At 37.3% G+C, this 20,483-nt stretch overlaps 1 protein-coding gene across 5 annotated transcripts in view; it reads left to right on the top strand.

Annotated features, from left to right (window-relative positions):
- The window catches only part of HS3ST5 (heparan sulfate-glucosamine 3-sulfotransferase 5), a 199,532-nt gene that overhangs the window by 151,016 nt on the left and 28,033 nt on the right, over positions 1–20,483 (top strand). The window lies entirely within an intron of this gene.

Raw genomic sequence — 20,483 nt, 5'->3', positions numbered from 1 at the left:
TGTGCTTGAAATGTATATCTGTTGGACAGAAGACCAAGTAAAATCTACTCATTTCATTGTCTGACTAATGTCATGATTTCATTCAAAATAATGTCAGGCTTCTGATGTTGAATTACTTTTATTCATATTGAGTTCAAAGGGAGCTAATGACTCTCAGACCTTTGCACAAGCAAGAATTAACAAATAAGTTGACGAGGCAGAGGTAGGACCTACAGGATAATTGCCTCTAGACAAGGTGTCCAACTCTTTGGAGCAAGAATGAGTCCCTCAGGGCTAGCAACCTGGAAAGCAGCTGTCTTAGAAAGCAGGAAATGCCTTTGTAATCATAACTTCATTGTCAGACCAGTGATGGGGTTGGGGGAAGTTGTAGGTTTGCATGTTCTACAGTATTTGAAATTTCAAAAAAATTTTAGTAGTTTAAACCCCCAAATGGTCTGTCTTATCACTCATTTGTAAATGGCAATTTTAAACGAAGTTTCATACACTATTTAAGACCTTGTACATTTATTATTTCCTTAAGGCCTTTCTAATTTCAAGATGTATTTCTGTCTGCTAGAATTTTCTCAGGGTAGTTGTTTTGAAGATTTAGGTTAAAAATAACAAGTATTTCATACAAATAGTAAAATGTCAGCAATTGGTAGAGGAAATTCAGAAGATTCTTAAATGTTAAAGCAATGTGGAAGGCTGAAGCAGATTTTAATTTCCAAAGGCTTCAAAAGTGTATGTCCACACTCTGAGATACTGCATTGTATTACCATTAAAGGAGTGCTTTGTTAAGCAAGTGTTAATTTTTAAAACTTCCTTACAATGATAAGGTCACATGATAAGACCTTTTAATTTTCATATAAAATGTGTGTATGCAGTGCAGAAGGGGGCTCTTGCACATCCCTGCAGCACCAAGCAATGCAGAGTGGCTGTGACCATGCTGAACGGCACCTTGCCTGAAACAGTGCAAGTAACCACAGTTAAAGGTGTTTCTGCCCCGTGGTTTTTCACATCTAAGTCTGGTTGGGTATACAGTGAATTGCACGTGGGTTTGTTTGTTTTTCATGGAAAGTTTCATGCTGTATAAGCAGGACATCATTTACCTCAGTTAACAATAATGTAATAGATGAGGAATCTAGAAATATTGCTGTCTCATGTACTTTAAATCAAATTAAAAAAAAAAAAAAAAAGGCAAAACTTTTCCTCTTTACCTTGATACAAGTGAGTGAAAGACCGCTGCTGCCCAACTTATTTGAAAACAAGAGGTGTGGTCAGCACCACTGTGGTCTCCACTGCCCCCCAAAAGGTGCAGTAAATCAACAACTCTGCAGATGTAAGGAGGAATCACTCATGAAAAGGGGAGCTTCCCAGCATGATTTTCTGCAGCTGCTTACCATGCTGGGGCTCTTCCTTCCTTCAAAAGCTTTTTATTTGGTCTATATATAGAAGAAATGCAGATGTCTGTTGTGAGGGGGTGGAAAGCACTGTGGAATAGTTGCTTTCCAAAGCTGAAGATGCTAAGTTGCTTGTAATAATGCACTTGATTCATCCCATACTTGGCAATGAATTCTAAGAAATGAATTCTAAGAAATGAATTCTTAAAGTCCTAGAGCAAAGGAGAGGCTGCATGCAGCAAGGTCAAAAGCATCTAGTGATTATCAGCCTGACAATATTAAGAAGCAAGTACATCTTATTTTACTCACTTTTGGAAAACCATTATGGGAAATGGTTATTCAAGACTAAGGGAATTCTAACCATTATTCCATTATCAAATTAGTGTCATGCAATGGGAAGAGGTTGTAAACTGGGGTATATTCTTCAATGTCATACCTGAATCCTGCTCTCACTACCATAGCTTATCTGGGTGAAACAAGCAGTGCCATTCCATGGATGCCCCCCAGACTTCTGTCTCTGGATTGAACAAAAAGCATGGACAAAAGAAAGATATGTCTCTTGGCTTTCTGTAAAACAGTTGTTGGTTTTCAAAATTTCTAGCTCTTAGAAGTTTTCCGTCTTGGGGATTGAGTTTGTTTTTTACAAAAACTGCACACTTTTTTCAGCTATTACCAGGGGGAACCTAAAATGACCTTGAAACAAAGGTTAGCAAAACATTGCTTCATTTCCCACTCACTCTTCTCCATATGTACCTGAATGTCTATTTGACTTACAATTAGATATTCTAAGATGCTTTTAAGGGTATGTCACCATTGGGAAACTTGCTATATTAACACCCACGATGACATGAGTACACAGCAGACTCTTAGCTCTCCATTCAGCTGTTTTATGCAAGGCAACTCGAGCTGAACAGAAATGCCTCACTAGCTTACTGGGAGAATCAGGCCCTTAATATTTTACCTAGAGCTTGTTGGAAATTTTTCATCTGAAAAGATTTCAATAAAAAAAAAAAAAGGGGGGGGGGGGGGACATTACTGATGAAAATATTTGTGATTATAATCTACATTATGAACTGCCACTTGAAATAATTGTTTATTTGTTTTTGATGGTGTCTGTTCAGCTGGCTAGAGAAAAGTAAGTCAATTCCAGATTTTCTTTCCTTTTTTATTTTTTTTTATCATTCTTGTAGCGGAAAATGTTGATGTGGGAAAATGACAACAATGAGGAATAAAACAGAATTTTTCATAACACTGCTTGTTTAAAAAAATGTTCATTTCTCACTGTTTGAAATTTTAACAGCTCTATTTTTTATGTATACATGAAAAGAAGAGAATTGTTCCACTGACTTGTTCCTGTAAGCAGAAAAGTTTACCCATATGTCTTTCTTGCTTGTGGCTTTTAGCCATTTTCATCATATTTTGTCCATTTTCATTTATTCTCCACCCCTTTCACAGACCAGTGTCATTTGCAGCACACTTGCAGGTGCTGTTTATCACCGCTGTCCCCCTGGCTGCTACTCTGCTACCATGACTGCTTAATGCAGCATGCTGGCAGGAGTCCACCCAGAGCCCTCGCCAAGATTTCCCCACTCTCCCTTTTGGTATACAGATGGGTGCAAAATAAACTCAGCAAGAATTTGCATTCAGGCTTACATGATCATGGAGCTTAGGTGGACTGACCAAACCTAATGGCTAAGTTTTCACTTCTCTTTCAGTCACAGGTTAAAACATTTGCAATTTTATATATATATATATAAGACCTGCATACAATTAATGAAAGTCCATAGGAGCAGTTCAACTGTGCTGTTAGGTTCAGAGCATGAAAGATCATATATCACTGTAACCTACCTAACCTTCCCTGTACTAAATGACAAACTGCTGGAAATAGCCTTTGGGTCAGGTCTCACATTCACTAAAATACTTGTCCTTCAGCTGAGGACTCCGTTGAACTCATATATCACTCAGCATCTTAAATCACAGAGACTTGCATAAATGCTAAATACTAATTAAGATTAAAAAAATAGTGAAAGGTATAGTCCATGAAGCAGGTCATATCAAGGCCTAATTATTTTTAGAATTTATCTTTTTTGGTGACCTTAGGATATAAGACGGCAATTTGTAGGAGTTTATGATGTTGCTACTGTACTTTATTCTGCAACTCAGATCACCTTTACAGCCCATTCAGGCTACACCTTCTGCTCGTCAAAAAAAAAAAAAAAAAAAAACAACAACAACAACAAAAAATAGAGTTGTACACCTCAAGAAACAGCTCGTGGCAACATCTGAGTTAATGGGGGCTTGGCAGATGCTGAGAAACTTTTCAATTTTTCCTTAAATTATTTGATTAACGGCTCCCAGCAAGCCATTCTTCAAAGGTTTTATTTCACACACAGGGCATCATTTGCTGGGAAAATGCTGTTTCTTGAAAGGTTTAAAGCACGGGTATAAAAATACATTTTGGAATAAAGCAGAAACTATCAGTGGTGCCTTATGCATTTAGGTGCACAGTGAAGTTGGCAATTATTACTTAAGCACCACTCCGTGCATGCTAAATGCTTTCTGAGCAGTGTTTCTGCCCTGAGGAACAAACATGCTGAAGAGACAAAAAGTCAGCAGGCAGTGAAAAAGAGAAGACAAGAGAAAATTTATGTATCAAATCAGTCAATTCCCTGCAAGTAGCATGGCAGAAGTGTTTTTGTTTTTTCTTCTTTTTTTTTTTTTTTTCATGTGGCAGAAGGCAGGGAAGTAGCAGATCTGCTCAGGGAGGTCAGACAGTAAATATGGAGGTTTTTAGGTGATGGAGCAGCTGACAAACAGGCTGCTTTGATGTGAATTGAATTGCATCAGGGTTTTCAGAGCTGAATAATATGACTTTGTGTAGGGCACATGGTATAAATAATGAAAAAGAGAAGGAGAGCACGATACTGAGTCATGTTTTGAGATAAAATGCGAGTTACTGGCAGAGAGAAGCAGGCTCTATTCTGAGCACCACTGCAGAGAGGACTCAGACAAAAGAGTGGTGACAAGGAAGGGGAGAAGGAAATGCGTTGCAGTGGGTCAAGAGGAGTTGCATACACGGCAAGCTCTTCAGCATTTCAAAATGAACATTAGAAAGGTGAATATATTTGAAGATAACAATATAAATGAGTTTGTTCCTGTTTTCTGCCCATTTCTAGAAATCAGACACAAAGGGTGGCATGGCACTACTTCAACTTACTGTTTGTTGTATTCCCTTCTATACCTGGGTTTCTGGAAGGTCATTGTTATTCCTAGCCTTGGAGTCTAATTCAGCATCTCCTGATGCAGAGGTGCATTCCCCTCTAGCCCACACACTATTGTGTGTGCAGTGCTGTTATAGTCCACAGTTGGGTAGTCCCTACGAAGCTATTACCAGCCAGTGGAATATAGAGAAATTCCAAACTGTTTTGAATTACACCCCAGATGTGACTAACGCCAGAACACAGTGCAAACTGAGCTTCTGTGAACTGCAGGGCAATGTCATGCAAGGCAAAGAAGGAAAGAGTCACAGCTAATTATTGTTTAAAATGTCACAATGTATGTGAAGTTTTTAAAATCCCAGTTAAAAATTATTCAGGCAGAATTGTGATTCCTGGGTGTTTGATATGTCTTCTGATTAGTCTTTGTTGGAATTATCTGTACTGCAGAATAATTATCTTTACACATTTCCTTGTATTAGCATTGTAACATAATCACATTTATATAGCTTTCTGTCTGACTTTTTTAATTGGTTCTTTAATAGCCTCAGTGTAAAAACAGCAACCTGAAGTGATTAGTCATTCATTTTCCCTGTCTCTGAGTCAAAAGAAGATGAGCTAATCAAATCCATACCACCATGCAGTCTTTTCCAGGAGTAGCTATAAGTGACAGAAGTTGCTTTTACAGTGCAGAAAATCACTTCACTTCTTTCCCCAAATGGCTGCACAAAATTCAGTGTGGAGTTCATGCAATAACTTCCTTGAAATTGCTGTGGGTTTATTTACATCAGAGAGAGAATTCATGTTTTTTTGTAACATAGAGTCTTATTTAACTAAAAGGAGAACCATTTTTCTTTTATGTCCAGTACTATCTTATTGACAGGAGGTCTTTTTCACTAGATTAATAAATGTTAGAAGGTAAAATATGGTACTAGTCAAACAACATAAACGATAATAATACATAAAGCATTTATAATGTGCAGCTAATTACCCTGGCTTATATTATGAAGTGAGATGAACCAGCAACATCTTGTGAAGTTAAATACATTATGGCTAAACATCTAGCCATGTATCTTGGGACAGAAAAATGATACTATATGTAAAATTTATTGTTTTATATTCTTAATTCAATATACAATTTGTTACATGTGTATAATATGTATTTTGAGTATTTTATATATGACAATGTTTCTCCTTTTATATAAATTATGTGCCATTTGAATGTATCATATAAAAACATTATTTAAAGGTATAGATGACCACTATTAGAGGCTCATATTATTGAAGGTATGATGTCAATATTTAATTTACTAGTGCAGATGTAGCCAGTGCACTCAGTACAAGAGACCTCTTTATGTTAATCATTGTAGATAGCTAGAGAAAGTCTCTAACGTGAGCAGTTCAAATCTAATTTGATGAGATGAAGAAAGGAAATATTTTAAGATATGGTGCTGAGGCACAGATAGACTTAGTCACTTCCCCAATAAGCTGATAAATAATTAGGTAAAAGGGGAAACTGGACTTGGATGTCCTGATTCTTAATAAAGTATCTTAAATGCAATGACTGTCATTCCCTGCTAATGTCCATTGTATTCTGTTATTCTTCTTTTCATCTTATTTTACACAGTGTTATACTTTTTTTCTTTTTTTTTTCTTTTTTTTCTTTTTTTTTTCTTTTTTTTTTTTTTCTTTTTTTTTCAGCCAGATTATATAGTGGTTAAAGATAATATTTGTGCCAAAAGATAAAACTTCCATCAACAAGCTGATGATGTCAGATGCTGTTATCAATTTATTTATTTAAAACTGCATATCTGTCAACAGAAAACCACAAGGGAACTTATATTTGCCCGAGTCATCTCCAAAAGATTTAACAACTAAGCCACAGGTATCAAGCTGGACTGATGCAAATGCTCAAGAACTGTTGTTCAGTATCTCTATGGCCCCAGTGCTTTGCAGCTTTTTCTTTCATGGGATCCCTCCCAATGGTCAGCTCCACCTTCCCTGCCCAGTTGCTCTCTGGGATGTGAACTGGTAAAGTATCCTCCAGTGCCAGAATTGAGGAAGAGGCTTCATGGTCTCCTCTTTTGCCCACAACACCATGTCAAGCCTTTCACATCCACAACCTTTTGAATAGCCTTCTGACATAAGATTTACTTGGATTCAGTGAGGTCAGACAGAATATCTAGTGAGGCCTCAAAAATCATGATATTGCTAAAATCTATTTTAAAAGATTGTCTTTCAACATTGAGCTTTACTTTTGGAGAATAATTCAAAAATGTTTGCAAGCTATTCTCCCCAGCTATTAAATCTGGTTTGTCAGTTACTGATATGTTGAGTGAGTTTATTTTATTCTGTTTCTCCAGTTTAATCACATGCATATAGGAAATGAGGCTTCATTTTAAATAAAAGCAATTATAATAAATCACTGAGTGTTATCAGATGTTTTATAAAAAGTTGAAAGTGCACTACAGAATGTAAAAACATCCCTTACTGAGGGCAACAGAAATATCACCCTTATAAGGGCAACAAGCATGGTTCGAAGGGAGTTGTCACCTTTACTTCAGAATATTTTTTATTTTTTTTCTGTAGAATTTATAAAAGAAAGACATTATTTCTGAGCTATGTTTTATCCAAATACCATTAATCTGTTCTATCCAAATGGTCACAATATTAACAGATCATAACAAGGTTTATATATCCTGTTATCAAAACATCATATTTTCTTCCTTGACTGGACGTCTTTTGTCATTTCAGCTAGTTTGGCATTTTTTAAAGCTAGAGAATACAGCATGTAAATTTCTCACTGTGATTTAGATGTCCAATTAGTGTAAGCACAAGTCATGTCAGGAAGTACAGCAGAAAATAAATACAAGGAGGTGGCAGAAAAAAAGAGTGGGCAATAAGTGTGAACTTGAAAACTGAAAGGAGAAAACAGAATACCTACCTTGCCATTGAGTTAACAGAAGCCAAAACTCCACTACATTTTTTCTAGTAAGATGTACATATTTTTTAAGACATTTTAAATGACATAAGAGATAAAGAAAATATCACAGCTTGAAATCTCTCAACATGGCTTCAGCAGAGTTAGTCATTTTAAATATAAGAGCCTTTTTCCAGTGTTCCTAGGTACATGCGAAAAATATTATTTATCCAAATTAGGTGATAACATTGTATTGGATCTTGTTATGATATAGGGATGAGGTATCTCCAGAACTAAATAGAAACAGATATAATTTTCTAAGCAAATATTTTAAAATATATACAGACCTTTCCTTACATATGTCTGCGTATATATGTACATATATATGTATATAATTGTATATATTAAGTCCTTTGTTACCTTCCTACTTTTCACGGAGGAAAAACTCTAGGAATTTGAACCACTACAAATCCCTAATCTAACTCTCCACTACACTTATATATTATTTTTTTTCTTTCCCTGCTAGGAAACAACTGTCTTCTGAAAATTAAAATCTGTGAACTACATTCTGTACTTACGCACATGTGTTTCTCTATTCTGATCACCTTGAAGATGGGCTATAAAGGCAAGCATCACAGGGGGACTCACTGAGGTGCTGTCTGTAGTGAGACATCTAGTCTGTAGGGACTACATCTGTTATCACAGAGAGGGACAGAACAATAATAAACACACAAAGAGGAGCATTAGAAACTGGATATCTGAATTATCTACCGTAAATTTCCAAAATTCTCATTCCTTTTGCAATTTCAAGAGTAGGATGAAACAGAAATGGAAGACACTATTGTAAAGAAACATCATGGTAAGTCTGTTTGAAGGAGTAGTTTTTCCTGCAAGAAGCAAAAGAAAGTATTATCCTTGTGTACTGAGGGAAAAGCAAAGTATGAAACTACAGCCCCCCAGGGTGCTGTCAGAGGAGCTCCTTCTGCTGGTCCAAAGTGCACATACTCTACTCTTGATAAAAGCTGTAGAGAGCAATGATGTGGCTGTAACAGTGTCAGCAGCTCGGCAGATCTGCAGCTGGTGTGCTTCTGAATGGCAGCACAAGCTGCCTCCGTTTAGCAGCTTCTGCAGCATTTTACCCTAACAGCCCCACTTGCCTCACTGTTCCACACATATCTGGTAGTTTTGCAGCTTCAAAATAATGAGTTCATTTTGCATATTTTAATACCAATATGAACGAAATGGCTCCTCATTTACATCTTTCTACCATGTATTGTATGTTTTCTAAAACCAGGTTATATTAATACAACTATATAATAATAAACCAAAATAATCATAATATTAAAAAATTAATCTTCCTTCTTCAGAAATAGGTGGGTAAATCTTCTGTCAAGAACTCTTTAAAATTGAAATGGACATTTCATCAAAAAATGATTGTTAGGAGAAAGCCTTCATGGGAAATGTAAAATTAAACTAAAATGTCACTTTAATCTATTCTTTCTAGAGAAGAGCTCAATAATTGAACTAAAAGTATCCCTGCCTTTCACAAACTTATTTCCTATGTAAACATATTTGATGATTCTCAACCAATTTGCTTCTAGGTCTGGCAAACACAGGAGATTTTTTATTTTGTAGAACTGTAATACTGCAAAACTGCAAACTTTTTTTCTTTGAAGGGATCTGTTTCATGTTTATTTATGCTTACCTGATACATATAAATAACTGATGCCCATTCACCAAGCCACCATCTGTGTACAAGTTAGTGGTAGGCAAAAAAAATATGAACCTTTCAATAAATCAATGCCAAAAAATAGTAGTACAAAGTATTGTAGTACTTGATATATTTAGTATAATTCCTTCAGGCAAGAAATGAGCAGAGAGCTGGATGGAAATTTCATTTCTTTTTCTCTCGCTCACCTTCCTCACCCTCTAGATTATCTGATCTCAGTAGAGGTCCAAGATCTCAGTGAAGGACTCAGACTGTTTGTTGGATGGTCATTGGGAGGTCTTTAGCATAATATGATCATGTGAATATTTATCTCCAGCATATGGTCTTTCTTATCTTTGTAGTCCTCTTCTTTCCCACAGCCTGTTTACCCCCAGTATTCCCAGTCCAAGAGCAACTTTATTTGACAAAGAAAAGAAAGCTTCAGGCTGCACCTACACCACTAAGTGCACAGACTGCACCTACATCACTAAGTGCCAGGACAGGGGCTCAAGCACTATCCTTCAGTTGTTCACTAATTGCTTGTGTGCTTTCCGACATCCACTTGGGTTCTTGCCAAGTAACACTCTCTAAGCCAGTGCCCCAGCACCATTCCAGCTATTCCCAATAAGAAAAAATAGTCACCTCTTTTTAAAAAGTATTTAGCTGTATGGGTGAAAACTACTTCCAAGATCACAGACTGCTTTATTTATTAGTCCAAATGCAGTGGTGGGTGCCACTCAATGGTAATAACATTTTGTGACTTCAACATCTTTTGTCACCATGTAAATACAGCTCTGTAGAACTACTAGTGTGTGGAATATCTCTCTATAGCTTGAAGGAGTTGTGCATCCAGCCACATGTGTGACTGGTATGAATATGCTAGAATAAATACTCATGTTATGACATGTAAGCCTATATTCCTTATAGTGGACAATCCATCTCTCTAACACTATGTCTCTAGAGAACTATCTTAAAAGTTTTTTTGTGCAGTATAAAAATGCAATATTGTACTCTCTAATTCTTAGGTCTGCTTGTGGCAGGAAAATTGTTCTCTTAATCTCTCACTCCTGAGAAGCATAACGAAAATAAAGGCATCGTTATTAGTGCCTGGACTCTGAAGAGATGTCATTACATTTTTGTCACTATTCTACAGAGAGCTCTTAACAACTTCAGATTTTTAATTGCTCTGAACCAATGCAGAGTTCAGTTAATTGTGTGTCTTTTAAAGACTCCCTTCCTGCATAAAAGTAGGCTAAAATATCACCTTAATATCTTCACCCTAAACAAGTTTTCATTGCTGGGTAGCCATGTCTGCTATCCTTACTTTGCTTTGTAAGTTTTACCCAAGCTAAAAGAACATAGTTATCTCATCAAATGTAGGATATGCAATGTTCATCTGTACCTTTGCACCTACTTGTCTATTTCTATACCTATTGATAATACTCGTATAGACCTGCTTCCCATCATGTGTCTGGATGAGGGTAATAAAAATAAACAGATGGGTTCTTGTCTGGGTTATCCAAAGCAGATCTCTCCTGTCCACTTCTTCCACACATAACGCAGCAACATCTCAATGGAGGGCCATGCTGCTGACAAGTCAAAAAGAGGGATACTGCTCCTGTGAGCATGCAGGCCTTGTTGAGTAGCAAAGTATGGCCCTGCAGAGAAGGACTCAGGGGTTCTGGCAGTTGAAAAGCTCAACATGAGGTGGCAGTGCTCACTTGCAGCCCAGAAGGCCAAGTGCATTCTGGGCTGCATCAAAAGTATGGCCAGCTGGTGGAGGGAGGGAATTGTCCCTCTCTGCTCTGCCCTTGTGAGATCCCACTTGGAGTACTGCATCCACTTCTGGGTCACCCAGCACAAGAAGGATGTGGAGTTGTTTGAATGAGTCCAGAGGGGGGCCACAAAGATGATCAAGGGGCTGTAGTATCCTTCCTATGAAGACAGGCTGAGAAAGCTGGGGCTGTTCAGCTTGGAGAAGAAACGTCTCCAAGGTGACCTCATTGTGGCTTTTCAGTACTTAAAGGGGACTTATAAAAGAGATGGAGATTGACTCTGCTCAAAGAGATAACAGCAGGATAAAGGGGAATGGTTTTAAACTAAAAGAAAGGAAATTTAGATTAGAGATTAAGAGGAAATTTTTCACTCAGAGGGAGGTGAGGTACTGGAACAGGTTACCCAGAGAAGCTGTGGATGCCCCAACCCTGGAGGCATTCAAGACCAGGTTGGATGAGGCCCTGAGTAACCTGATCTAGTGGGTGACATCCCTGCCTATGGCAAGAGGGTTGGAACTAGGTGATTTTTGGGATACCTTCCAGACTGAGCCATTCTATGATTCTATGGCAGCTTTTCTCCTGCTCCAGGACTCAATATGTCACACACAGCTTATCACTAGTTGATAGATGTGATCACAGAGCATGGAAGGGGCTGTGGCACAGTTCTATGAACAGGTGATGTGCCAGCCTGGCTGGAGTGGAACAAGGGACAGCAGTCAGTGATAGACACCTGATGCTAATACAACTGCCAAATGTCCAAGATTGCCTATGCCTCAAACTCAAGTTTAAATCAAAAGCTCTCACAAAAGCCTTCTCTTTCTGAAACTTTCTGATGCCTAACTTTCTATCCTAGCTTTCAATGACTAAATTTCTATCCTAACTAGAGCCCATGGCTTTGAACAAAATAAACCTCTTTGTAACACCAAAGTTAATCAACTGCAAAATTTTGAAAGTTGAGATTTCTTTAACAATGGTAAACAAATGAAAAAGAGGATGCTCCCCAAATACTTTTCCTTTAGATGTATCTTGACTATCATTGGATTCTGTGGTCTCAGGGCTGGAATTATATTTTTTCTGACCTTTAAAGCCAAACCAGAGAAGTCATCAGCAGGACTTTGTCTTGGGTTTTCTGACATTTCCATAGAGGCCAGAAATGTTCAGCTCTGCAGAGGTTTCTGTTCAGTCCACATTCATGTCTGTACAGGGATCATAATGGTTGAAATGGACTTTTTTTTTTTTTCCAATTGCATTTCAGTGTAAATGAAAACACCTGATCTGATTAATAACAATGGTGTTGCAAGCCCCAGCTGACTCAGTAATAAATAATTAGTCAGTGAAGCTCGTTGTCAAAAGAAATGTTTGAGAACATGTAATGAATAGGATTAAATGTTTTTTACATAAGAATTTTAAAGCATTCTAGTCTGGAAGTGTCATGTATTGAGCATAAAACAAACAAACAAACAAGAGGATTAAGAGCTAATTTACCCATCAGAAAGGTTCTTCCAAAATAGTACTCTTTGTTTTTATTGTCTTGCTTCTTGTTTGTTTTATACCATTCATTTCCAGGGACAGGGAGAAGAAGTAGAAAGAAAAAATCTAGCAGGCTTTGGACTCCATTGGAAACTGCTATGAATAGTTTGGCACTGATTCTCTCAGTGTTAGCAGAAATAACAGTCCTGAAAACAAGGGTCTGACCCTGCCTGCCTGGAGGCAGAAAAGCCAGTGTTGAGTTAAGCATGATCTGTGAAGGGACAGTAGCATCAGGCAGCAGGATATACCCAAGGCAGGTTTTACAGTCTTTAATCTTTCATTTCAGGAAATGTGATTTGAAAGAATGGGACAGCCTATAATGGGGTACTGCACTGGAAATTAGCCTAAGTACTACCTTGTGTCTGGTCATTTGCAAATATTTTTTGGGTAGTGGTTTATACTGAATGGCAACTTATTCCGAGAATTATGCCACACACAAAAATCATCCGCCTCTGTGAACAATCATAAGGCATAAAAAAAATAAAATAAAATAAAATAAAATAAAATAAAATAAAATAAAATAAAATAAAATAAAATAAAATAAAATAAAATAAAATAAAATAAAATAAAAATTAATTCTTGAATCCTATAAGTTAATCCTGGAATTGTAACCCAAAGAGAAAATTTCTTCTGCGGATTGTGTGCCAGGCCTTTTCTGAATGATTATCACAGATGGTGAAAAAGTCCCATGGCCTTATCCTCATGTTCTTTTTCATTCCAAATGCAGTCCTCTGTGAAATACCAGCCTGACTGCATATGTTTGAACTCTGACTGTCCACTTAAACGTATGTTGCACTTCAGTGGTATGGTCGCCAGAAAAGAATGTTAGGCTCTATTTCAGATTTAGAGCAATTTAGCCTCACCCCACTGCCATTGAAACTTTGCCTAGTATTACCTCTGTTAGATTACACTTCTGAACTAGGATAGACAGAGTTAAAATAGTCCATCATGTTGAGCTTAATGCAATAGAGCTGGAAGCTTCCAGAAGACAGCTCCAGTCTCACCCTGTCCTCTATACACAGCTCCAAGTGCCCATCATCTCCTTCAGCTCTCCCCTGAGCAATTAGTTTCTGTCCTGGGAAAAGTTCTTCAATACTAGTCTATTTCTCAGTAATTAAGGAGTAAAATTTAATTTAATTTTAACTGACAAGAACGTAAAATTTAAATTTACTTTGATGATCTTGTATGTTACAATTTATTCTATCAACAGATATATAATGCTCATTTGATATTTTATATAACATGTATTCAGAAAGAATTTTGTAAGTACATAACACCAGAGATGTATAAAAACAATCACAGGATCTGTAAGTATTCTTATAATAGATGTGAAATTTTATTTCTGCTATAAATTTGACATAAAAGTGCTTCTCATACTTTGTGTCTAAGTAGTCGGTGAATTTCAGAAGGTGTGGGGAGGAAGCTGAGCAAAGGCATTGCAATCGTTGTGGTGTGCTCACTGTTTGTCACCTGATAGGGAAAGAACTGGGCTGCTGAGGAGTGCTCGGCTCCCAACCTCCCACTGCTGCTGCCCTGTAGCACAGTGTTGATCGCTGTATTGTGCACTGTCTGCATTTCTAACTGTTATGTGATAGCCAGTCCCACTAAACAGGGGTAATTTGCCTCAACCCCTCTTGGTGAAACATTGTAAAACAGCTGGAGTGTTCTTATGGACTTGTCATTTAATGGGCTTTCTGGTGAGTAGCAGTACAAGCCTTATGCGTCTGGTACTAGTACATGGTGTACAAGTCATATCGAAACAGATCTGTTCCACAGGAAATGTGCCTTTATGCTTCCTAATTAAGCAATTAATATGAGTTTTTCCTACTATTTTGTAAATGTCAGAGGACAAAGTTGAGAACAAGTGCATGTTGTTATTTGTATTAAGAACTGAGGGAAAAAGAATAGTGAAAAACTGATGGTATGCAGAGCTGAATTCCAGATTAATGTTCAGTTATATTTTAATTGGACAGTTATTTTTATTTGTTTTTCTTCACTGTTTTGATATAATATGTTTTTAACATCCCCCTCCCAACCAAATAAGAATACAGACTTAAAGAAAGCCTTTGTTATCTTCTCTCTGTGAGTGTCCTTGAAAGTCCTTCTTTATTCTTATTACGAGTCTGTTCTTTTCCACTGGGAAACACATGTTGTCCTGTAACTTTAAACTCCTAAGAGACTAATGTCAAGAAAACTTAGATTGTCAAATAAAAACTGATTTGCATGGTCCAAGACTGACAGCCGCTTCATAATTTGTGCCAGTCAATGGAAATTTTGAAAAATTCACAACCAAAAAAATCTGTCTCAAGGAAAATATTCTCAATGTGTTCTATTCAAATTATACTAATTCTATCCATTCAATAAGCTTTGGTTCATTCACAAAAGAAAACATATATATATATATATATATATATATATATATAGTTTGCTTAATAAGGTGATAAGAAGCTCGTTCAGTATGAACACATATTAATTTATTATACATTATTTTATTACTACATATATCTATGCATGTACATAATTAGGGAGAAAAAGAAAAGAAGACAAAGGGTCAGCATTGTGCTAGGTGTTACATTAGTTCTGCACTACTACATCCCCAAGAAAGCAATGAAATCAGTCAATGAGCAAATTTATACAAGTGGGAATTCTCTTGTTGTGCATGTTTAAAATGTTCCATTTAAAAAAAAAAAAAAAAAAAAAAGGTCATGATTGCCCAGTTTATGGCATGTTGTACCTCCCACAGAGTACAAAACAGCAAAAAACATTTCTAAGTTATTACATGCAATAAATGTACCCTCTAGGCTGTTTTTTGGAGTGTTATATGCACTTGTTTAGCATGGAAAATTCTGTGGAGGCTTCCTGAGCTAGAAATACTCTGAGCTGATGTGCTGAGACTTCAGGAAAACGTGATTATGTTATATCTCTGGGCATCTGTACTCCTAGTCTATCTTCAAAATCTGATGTATATTAAAGACGTGGTTTTAGAAGGCCCACTGTATGCAAGTGGCTATGAAATATTAATGGTAGCTTAGGCAAACTGGCACTTGTTAAGCATATGGGTAGTAGTATTAGCATGACATATGCCTGGCATTTGAGTAACAGTCATCAGTCTGGCTGAAACAGAAGGTGTCTGCTTCATGGGTCAGTTCTCTGCTGAAATCTGGACAGTTGAATTGAAACTAAGTAGTATTTGAACCCAGCTCAATTTAGAGAAACTATCTGGTCTCTTCATCTCCCATGCAGAACTGATCTTGAAGTTGCAGCTGATTGAGGAGACTTATTCAAGGAAAACAACTAAGATGATATAGACGCCTTCATCATGCAAATAACAAACATGTAATAGCAGCGCATCTGCAGCATGATAAACCGCCCAGAGTTTCAGTGGCAGCAGCTCCACAGGCTGTGTAATGTGTATTTTGAAACTAAATCTTTCTTCCTCCTATTGACTTCTTGCCCTCTGGTACATCGAGTTGGCTGCTTGAGATGCTTTCACTAAGTACAAAGTCAATTGACTGTAAGTGGTGATGAAGAAAACATTGTGTGATTAATATTACAGTTCAAGCTCTTCTGATCAGTCACAGAAAGAGCAGTCAAATAAACTCAACTTCATTTTGAAGAACCACACTGTGTTAATGGCAGAGAGCCTGCCTTGAGCCCAAAGGGAAAAACAAGCCACTTGAGGCAAATCTCTCTTCTTTTACATAGAACAAACTAGTTGAGCAGTGTTAAAAGCTGCTTATTGATTTGCGCCCAGACTGAAAGCCATGCAGGGATGTAAATGAAAATGTGTCAAGAGTCAATATTGATTTTTTTTTTTCTGTTTCTTCTTCTCTCTCTCTCTCTTTTTTTTTTTTTTTTTTTAACAAGACCACCCCCCACCCCCTGGGAAATACTGTTAGCTATACTTCTAAGCTTGCCAGTGAGTGAAGTAAGACCCCTTTCCACAAGACTACATATGTCCAGACATCAAACTTCCTTCTTTTACTGAGGTAGTATGGACACCATGCTGCGAGCAGCAATGTTGACAAAATTTATTTTTGAGAAAATAGATAGGTGAGGAAAAATAAATGACAAAGAGAATAAATCAAATGTTAGAGAGGACAAATTTTCCAGACCAAGCTTGTAGTCTAATACTTGCAGAGCAAACCCAATTTAAAAAAAAAAAAAAAAAAAAAGTAGTTGTTTGCAATAAAAATGTGTATTGATATAAATTGCACTCAACAAGAACCAAGGACAGAAAAAAGGCAGAAAGGGAATCCTGCTATCCCTGGGGAGGCATGCACTCAGATGGAGTAGACACAGAAAGAATTTCCCTTTGGAAAGTTGAAGTCTACAGCAAGAGACCCTACAAGATCCTTTCTGTTGGGTGAATGCTAACAGAAGAGAAAGGGGTGATCCTGGAGATGTAATCCAAATATACTATTTGTTGAGTTTGCATCATCCTCAGCTAGGGATATACAAAATAGTTTAGGAAAATACAGATAACAGTTACCTCCTCTCCTCTCCTCTCCTCTCCTCTCCTCTCCTCTCCTCTCCTCTCCTCTCCTCTCCTCTCCTCTCCTCTCCTCTCCTCTCCTCTCCTCTCCTCTCCTCTCCTCTCCTCTCCTCTCCTCTCCTCTCCTCTCCTCTCCTCTCCTCTCCTCTCCTCTCCTCTCCTTTACCCCACCCCCTTTTTTTTTTTCTTTTCTGTAAAGAATCAAATACAAACTGCAATTGTCACTAAATCAATGTTATAGCTTTTTCTACTGGATTAAAAACTACTACTAGGTCTTTTAGCTAAAATTTCTACCTTGCTACATCTTAGCAAGAAATACTCCTCCAGGTCTTTGACAAAGAATCCTGCTAATGAACTAATTTTTTATACCTTGCTTAGAGGTGACAACAGGATGTGGTAGACAGTCTATTGCAACTCAAATCTTCTAAGAATTGACAAAAGACAACAAAGAAGGGTTGTATTTAGTATGGAGGCAACCTTGAGATAAATGTTATTTACTTTATTGGCATTTCTTCAAGGCTTTAGATACTTTGACAATTTCTAGCTTGCCCTCTTGGAATCCCTGCAAGCCATATCTCTACTGAGTGCCAGATTCTGCAGCTGGCACCCTTCTCACCTCAACTGTTGTTTCCCCAGAATGACAAAAGAATTATTTCTAACTGAAAATATAGAAATCTTAGAATCATAGAATCATAGAATATCCTGAGTTGGAAGGGACCCTTAAGGATCATCAAGTCCAACTCTTGACACCGCACAGGTCTACCCAAAAGTTCAGACCATGTGACTAAGTGCACAGTCCAATCTCTTCTTAAATTCAGACAGGCTCGGTGCAGTGACCACTTCCCTGGGGAGCCTGTTCCAGTGTGCAACCACCCTCTCTGTGAAGAACCCCCTCCTGATGTCCAGCCTAAATTTCCCCTGCCTCAGCTTAACCCCATTCCCGCAGGTCCTGTCACTGGTGTTAATGGAGAAAATGATATTCTAAATTGTACAGGAAAACAGATCAAGTACCACAGAAGTAACCTGGTAGTCTTCCAGCCACTAGGGGAAAAGTGTGTCCCAAAACAAGAAAAATTCTGGAGCAAATTAGAAGTGTAGCCCGAAGTATGTTTCGGTTTGTGGAAATACTCCTATCAATTTCATATTGATGTGGTTCAGGTTCCTGCTGATTAAAATTATAAAAATAATAATAATAATAATAAATCATTTTTATGGCTCCAGCAAACTGAATTTAAAGTCTGCAACTGATTTATAGATAGATGCCCAGTTGTATGGGCTGATGAAATAAAAGCAATTGAAAGAAAGGTGTTCACAAGGTTCCCTTTTCATTTTTCATCACTTTAAACAGGTTTTAGTCCCTTTTAATTTCATTTACTTTTTTGCTGCGAAACAAAATGAGAATCATAAATGTAGAGGCTTTTGTTTTTGATTTGTTTGTTTTGTTTTGTTTTAAGAGAAGAAACAAGAAGGTAATATCTTGTACAAACTTGGTGTAATTTGTCACAGATTAGGAAAGAATGGTGACACTCAGATTTTTTATGCATTCTAGTTTGTCAGGCAGGTTGCTTTCAGTTTTGTATTTATAACTATCAGACTTATTATTATTAAAATTGAGGCAGAGGGATATGGAAGAAGATATAAAATTATTTTACTGCTATGTAAAAAATGTGCAGAGATAATCACTTAGTGGAATTCTAATATAAAATAAATTAACAAAAAGTATGAAAGGTAAAACACTTATGAATTGGATGCATTTTATAAATCTATTTTAAAAATGCATGAATAGGAACAATCTGACATTAACTACTTTACAAACATTTTACTTGTCTCATAATAATGTTCTTTGCATAATTGATTTTATTTTGTCAACACAACAATTTCCAGTGCTGTCTCACACATCTGTTTTCTAAGAACAATAACTGAAAATAATCTGTATGGTTTCATCCAACTTTGGAAACATATATTCCTTCTATACTTCTGAAGGATTAAATAGAAGGGACATAGGTTATACCTACCTAGATTCAGGTAGAAGACATGTACTGATATGTAGAGTATTTAATTAACATCTCCTGGAGTCCTCAATCCCTGGTGCAGTGCTCCACCTTGGAACTGCACAGGAAAGTACCTAGACAAACCAGGAATTAAATGAAGGGGAAAGGATCATTTACCTCTGGCTAGAGGGACATCTTTCTCTCAATATTCTTGGACATACATTCTGCCCTACAGCTAGGTGCCAAAACCTTCCTTCTATATTTGATGAACCAGACACATTTCACATATTTCTATGATATTTCATCCATTCACCTAATGCAAATAGAGAATTATGATTAATTATTTGTTCTGGAGCATGGACTTGAATCTTGATAACCCAGTTGAGTTACCTAAGTGTTGGCAGTACTTAATCCTGTAACCCTTAACTCCAACCTTAGGTATGTTCTGAAGGTACTTCTGTGAACCAGAGTGACTAGAAAAATGGGTAGACAATTGTTTCGTTTAAGAATTCACCTTTGGTTTTGTAATAGATGGCTCAGTCTTCAAAATAGGACTATAATCAAAGTTTACAATTTATTAAAGGAATAGAGGTAAGCAAACAGCACTGGGTGCACCAGGAGTCTCTGCTCCACCAAGACGCACACCAATTACATCAAGCAGCTGATTTTTATGCTCCTAGGCTGATACATATTCATTACTACTTCTAAAAAAAACAGGGTTATTATAATTAGTTTCCGGAATCCAAACCCTCCTACTGGAGCATGCGTATCAGTCTCCGGTGGTCCCTCTGGGGGTCTCTGGGGGTCTCTCATGCTGAAGGCTCATAGTCTTCCTCCCCCCTCTCTATTGTCCAACTTGGCTGTATGTCAGAGACTTGTGCAACATCCCCTGCAAGCTTTGTCTTTTAGTTGTTCTTCAGCTCTCCCTGTCTCCTTAATCTCCTGGCCAGATATCAGAGACTTGTATAGTGTCCCATGCAATAGTCATAATAGTTAGCAGTTATTCTGAAACCCCCCAGATATCAGAGACTTCAAGGAATAACCTACAAATACATTTCCCTTCAATCTCTCTATTGACACAAATTGCTAAAACATTCCTTTGCAAGATACAAGAATTATATACATTAACCACTCTGTTTTTCTTAGACTTGTGGTTATACAAAGGTGTGTAAGACAGAAGGTCACATTCATCATACCATGCGGCCCTAGCACTGTTCCAAACTGACATGAATCAGATGAACATATCTCACAATTTGTGCTAGGATTCTTACCTGGGGAACTAGTGCCATTGCTTTTCTTAAAGCTTACCCAGAAAAAGATACTGACATAGTTTTACCATCTCTTCCACCCTGTGAGAAGAACCAGTCAAACACAAGTGCAGCAGAAAAGTAATACAGCTGTTACTGAATCCTGAGTTTTCTGAGATGTGTTTGAATTTTGTGGTTACCCAATGAGGCAGTGACCTGACAA

The sequence above is a fragment of the Aythya fuligula genome, chromosome 3, assembly GCF_009819795.1.
Source record: "Aythya fuligula isolate bAytFul2 chromosome 3, bAytFul2.pri, whole genome shotgun sequence".
Taxonomy (NCBI): domain Eukaryota; kingdom Metazoa; phylum Chordata; class Aves; order Anseriformes; family Anatidae; genus Aythya; species Aythya fuligula.
The sequence above is the reverse complement of the archived record's forward strand: the minus strand, read 5'-3'. Positions and strand labels throughout refer to the sequence as shown.